Source organism: Mus caroli, chromosome 14, assembly GCF_900094665.2.
Source record: "Mus caroli chromosome 14, CAROLI_EIJ_v1.1, whole genome shotgun sequence".
In the NCBI taxonomy this organism is placed as follows: domain Eukaryota; kingdom Metazoa; phylum Chordata; class Mammalia; order Rodentia; family Muridae; genus Mus; species Mus caroli.
The window spans coordinates 75,366,612-75,372,626 of NC_034583.1; the positions used below are offsets into that span (position 1 = coordinate 75,366,612).

The window sequence follows — 6,015 nt, forward strand, 5'->3', positions numbered from 1 at the left end:
ATCCTCTTGAACTTTGACTCTTGGGGAATGGATTATCTGACTCACTGTCACTAAATTTGAAGGCTCTTTGTGACGGTGTACTCTTTTTCTTCCTAACTCACCTTACACATTCATTCAACAGCTACTTCAGTCTGTGTTTACAATGCACTTCATGACTTTCTATCATGCCCATCATAGCAGAAAACCTCCTTCATCATTCAGTAGCATTTGCCTACCAAATTATTTCAGGGAGGATAATGATTGCTTTCAGTTTATAGTCCATATTCACAAGTCAACTATTCTGTGTTACTTCTCTCTGTGAGAGTTACTACTGCTGTAACAAAACACTGTGGCCAAATCATCTTGGGGAAGATAAGGTTATTCAGCTTATACTTCCATATGGTTGCTAATCACCAAAGGGAACAAGACAGGTACTCAGACAGGACAGAGTGTGGAGGAGTTACTTACTGGCTTTCTCCCATGGCTTGCTTAGCCTGCTTTCTTACAAAACCCAGGATCATCAGCCTAGGAGTGGTCCCACACATAAGGTTCTCCCCCATCAATCACTAATTAAGAAAATGCCTTAGAATTGAATCTTATAGAGGCATTTTCTCAACTGAGGTTCGTTCCTTGCATTTAGATGACTCTAACTTATATCAAATTAATATAAGACTAGCCAGGACAACTTTTTTTTCACTTTGCAAGGTTTTGCTTTGAAAGCAGTTGTGGGTTGAGGGGGCACACAGGCCTGACCTCCATGTTCCCTTTGACCCAAGGCAGTACTGGTGGTCCTGGCGGACCAGCCAGAAGAGCTCAGTTGGAACCACTGGCTTCAAGGCTTTGTGTTCATTTCACCTTCAGCCTTTTCTCAATAGGCTTCCCAATGTCCTTCCCCAGAGCTTGAAGCCACGGTGCTCTCTCAATTTTGTCCAAAGCCTGTTATTTGGAATGGCCTATCCACTTTGATAGTCTGCAATGACTTGCGGCTTCTCATTGATTTTCATTTTCTCATTGTGGCCAGGTTCTTCTGGGTCAGGCCTTTGCTCTGCTGTCCCCGTTGGATCACTTTGCCCACCTCCAAGGTCATGATGCGTGGCTGTGTGTTCTGGCCAGCAGCCCATTTCTTGGATATCTCTACATCTCCTCATCGCATCGCTGATATGATGGCCTGCTTAGACTTGACCTATGCTGCTGTGGGGCCCTTCTTGCTCACCATCAACACAGTGTTCAAGTCACTCAGCCATGGCACGGTGGGGGCAATGTTCCAGCTTGTGAGACCCTGCGAGGCAGCAACCACCCCAGCAGAAATTATTTTACTTCAACCTTTGCTCCAAGGCATAGTATTAAATCCATAGTTATAGCAACTTCTTCCTCCTTTCCATTATCTAATAATATTTCTCTAATAATTCAAGGCAGTTCTTTATCTAGGGTCTATCGAAAATGGAAAACAAAGCAAAAAAAAATGAAAATGAAGAAACAAACATAAAACGAGCAAATAAAAACACAAAACCCACCATATTACCCTGAAATATAAACCAGTTTTTTTGTTAATATTTTATGACAGCTTTCTGAGCATATTTGAGCATTACCCAGTTATGTTAATATAATTGATCCCCTAATGTCAGATCTTCACAGCATACAGAGGTTTCCACAACTTTAAGGATGCTTTCTGGTTCATTCAGGCTGTAAAGTTAGAGCAGAGATTGGTTCTCTGGCATCATTCATCCTGAGAGCCTGGCTTGCTGTGTTTCCTGTGCACACACTAACATATATATTTCAAGCACACCCCACTATGTAAGATTTAGTTTTCCCCACCCACACAGTCTACTATATACTGTAAAGAGTTGCCATCATCCACATTCCACTACATACAGTAAACATTTCCATCTATTTCACATCCTTGTGTTTTACTCGGGACCTTTATACCCATCTCTTTCAAATCCTTACTATTTATATTGTTGGGCTGCCAAGCATCTATACTTCTTTCAATTTCTAACATATTTTTCTCTTTAAATTATTTCAACTTGCATTATTTTGTGTTCACTTGGTACAGGCTTACTTATACTGTTCTCTGCATTATTTATAATTCAATATGAGTATAGAATCCCCAGAAATTACTCTAGCAAAGATAATCAAATATAAAGACTTTCTAACTAGTTATTGAAGAGTGGAAAATACAGAAAAGATATGAGAAACCTTTTTCCCTTGGTTAATCAATGGCAGTTCACTGCTATAATCCTAGAACTGAAAGAATAAAGGAAAGACATTAGAATTTCCAAATCTTTATAAATTTAAAATGAGCACTCTGGGTTAAAATTGAGATGATTGGGTTCTTCCAGTTTCATGCATGTAGGACAGTATCAGATACTCTAATAGAATCCATTTACACACATTAAAGGAATTTGCTAAGGTGAGGATCAAGCAGAGGAACAAAGGGTTGTATCCCTTTTTTTTTCAGCCATCAATTACTTGTAAAAAATTCACTACGGACACACATTTAACAGAGAGCTATGTAACCAGGGAAATATTCATTTTTTTTAATTAGATAATCTCATTATTAACATTTCAAATGTGATCCCCTTTTCTGGTTTCCCCTCCAAAAACCCCATAACCCAGCTCCCCTCCCACTGCTTACAAACCCAGCAACTCCTGCTTCCCTCTCTTGGGATTCCCCTACACTGGGGCATCTAGCCTTCACAGGACCAAGGGCCTCTCCTCCCACTGATATCCAACAAGGCCATTCTCTGTTACACATGTAGCTGAAGCCATGGGTCCCTCCAAGTGTACTCTTTGGTTGGTGATTTAGTCCCTGGGAGCTCTGGAGTCATGAGTTGGTTAATATCGCTGTTTCTTCTATGAGGCTAAGTGTATCAAGATCCTTCAGTTCCTACGGTCCTTTCTCTAGCTCCTCCATTAGAGACCTTGTGCTCAGTCCAATGGTTGGCTGAGTGTATCCACCTCTGAATGTGTCAGCCACTGGCAGAGCCTTTCAGGAGACAGCTATATCAGGCTCCTGTCAGCAAGCACTAGTTGGCATCAACAAGAGTGTCTAGGTTTGGCAACTGTATATGGGATGGATCCCCAGGTGGGGGCAGTCTTTGAATGGCCTTTTCTTCAGTTTTTTCTCCACACTTTGTCTCTGTATCTCCTACCGTGGGTATTTTGTTCCCCCTTCTAAGAAGGAATTAATGATCTTTACTTCGGTCTTCCTTTTTCTTGAGCTTTATTTGGTCTGTGAATTGTATCTTAGGTATTCTGAGCTTCTGGGCTAATATCCACTTATCAATGAGTGCATATCATGTGTGTTCTTTTGTGGCTGGGTTATCTAATTCAGAATGATATTTTCTAGTTCCATCCATTTGCCTAAGAATTTCAATAATTCATTGTATTTAATAGCTGACTAGTATCACATTTTCTGTATCCATTCCTCTGTTGAAAGACATCTGGGTTCTTTCAAGCTTCTGGCTATTATAAATAAAGCTGATATGAACACAGTGGAGCAAGTGTCTTTATTACATGTTGGAGCATCTTCTGGGTATATTCCCAGGAGTGGTATAGCTGGGTCTTCAGGTAGTGCTATGTTCAGTTTTCTGAGGAACTGTCATATTGGTTTCCAGAGTGGTTGTACCAACTTGCAATCCCACTAACAATGAAAGAATGTTCCTCTTTCTCTACATCCTCACCAGCATCTTATGCCACCTGAGATTTTGATCTTAGACACTCTGGTTGGTTGAACTGGAAATTCAGGGTTGTTTTGTTTTGCATTTTCCTGATGACTAAAGATGTTTACTTTTTTTTTTTTTTTTTTTTTAGGTGCTTCTCGGCCATTTGGTATTCCTCAGTTGAAATTTTGTTTGGCTCTGTACTTCATTTTTAAATAGGGTTATTTGCTTCTCTGCAGTCTAACTTCCTGAGTTCTTTATATGTATATTGGATATTAGCCCTCTATTGGATATAGGACTGGTAAAGATCTTTTACAAATCTGTTGGTTGCTGTTTTATCCTATTGACAGTGTACTTAGCCTTACAGAAGCTTTGTAATTTTATGAGGTTCCATTTGTCAATTCTTGATTTTAGATCATAAGCCATTGGTGTGCTGTTCAGGAAATTTTCCCTTGTGCCCATGTTCTTGAGGTTCTTTTCCACTCATTAGTTTCAGTGACTCTAACCAAACAAGGTACAGATCTGTACAAAAAGTACTTCAAGTCTCTGAAGAAAGAAATAGAAGACCTCAGAAGATGGAAAGATCTCCCAAGCTTGTGGATTGGCAGGACTAATATAGTAAAAAATGGCCATCTTGTCTAAAGGTAATATTTTTTTCAAGTAAATTACTAAAGGAGATATACCCAAAGATTCAAATAATACCTTAAAGTGAATCATAGATCCTTATAGACTGTTGGATGTTCATGTTTTTGAAATCCACATTTGTATTAAATAGATATCAATGGAAAGAAGACCTCAGTGTTGAGTACTGAAGACAGAATGGACAACAGCAACTACAGAATCCACATCCTGCCTGGGCTTATTTTTTTAGTTTTCTATTGAAGTCATTATCTATAAGTCAGACAGCTCATCTGTTTATATACTCTGTGTTTATAAAATTATTTTAAAATAAAAAATATATTGAGGAAGGCTTCCGTAATGACCATGACTCTCTTCTTTTTCTAAACTGTAATTCTTGGTAGAATTTGTTATAATAACCTTCCAACAAGAAGTATTTAGAACTGTGAACCACAATTAACCTATTATTAGGAGTAAAATTTTACTTTAAAAACAGTTGCACTCAGTACTAATAAATTCTATATATCTTCTCACACATTCTACAGCACTAGCAGCTATGACAGAAACAAAATAATTCTATAAGTCTAAAGCATTTACAAGTTGAGCAGTTGGAGCAATGGTTCTCAAAGAATGAGTTGTAACCACATTGAACACCAAGTGACCCTTTCATAGGGGTTACCTAAGACCATTATAGCACAGATATTTGTGTTACAATTCATACCAGTAGAAAGTAACAGTTATGACGTAGCAAAAAAAATAATTTTTTCGGTTTGGGTGTCAGTACAACATGTATTAAAGTATTATGGCATCCAGGAATTCAAGTTATGGCTTTAAAGAAAATATATACCATCCCTTGAAACAGATAATTAGAATTTACATCAAACACTGAAGAGTCATCATATCTGTGGAATACCTTCATGTATATCTTCAAATGTATTCTCCTAAAAAGTAGCCAAGTGACAGCAATTTTATTACTTTTCAAATCGAAATACATTTTATATAATTCTTTAGCCACTCAAAAACATTAGTATACTATTCAATTAATTATAAAGCATTTCAAACATTTTGAAGGACACTTGTAGATAATAAACCCTTAAAGCAAATTAACGTGAGTTTTATTAAACATTTTAGGTTGTATCTTTTTATGTGTATGAGTGCATGAATGTGTTTGTACCACATGAGCATGTGATGCCATAGGCGTGCCCAGAAAAGCATTGGGATCCTTGGGACTCGAGTTGCAGGGGATTGGAAGCTGCCCTGGGAATTCTAAGAACTAATTAAGGTCCTTTGTAAAAGCAGAAACTACTCTCATAACAACTGAGCTAACTCTCCAACACCAAAGAATTGATTTTATGTCTTTGGTTTTCAAATCATGACACTACTTGGAAATATTCTCTTCTTATGATCACTAGGTAATGAACATACTTTCAGCAAGGAACGTGTCACTCATCTCTGGAGATGCAACACATAAAAATGTACCTTTATTTCTTTTTTTTTTTATTTATTTTTTATTAGGTATTTTCCTTGTTTACATTTTCAATGCTACCCAAAAGTCCCCCATACCCACCTACTCCCCTTTTGGCCCTGGGGTTTCCCTGTACTGGGGTATATAAAGTTTGCAAGTCCAATGGGCCTCTCTTTGCAGTGATGGCCGACTAGGCCATCTTTTGTTACATATGCAGCTAGAGACAAGAGCTCCGGGGTACTGGTTAGTTCATATTGTTGTTCCACCTATAGGGTTGCAGTTCCCTTTAGC

The 6,015-nt window shown here is 38.2% G+C and overlaps 1 pseudogene; it reads right to left on the bottom strand.

Moving 5' to 3' along the window:
- Positions 1-825: 825 nt before the first annotated feature.
- The window catches only part of LOC110308984, a 35,768-nt pseudogene continuing 30,578 nt past the window's right edge, over positions 826-6,015 (bottom strand).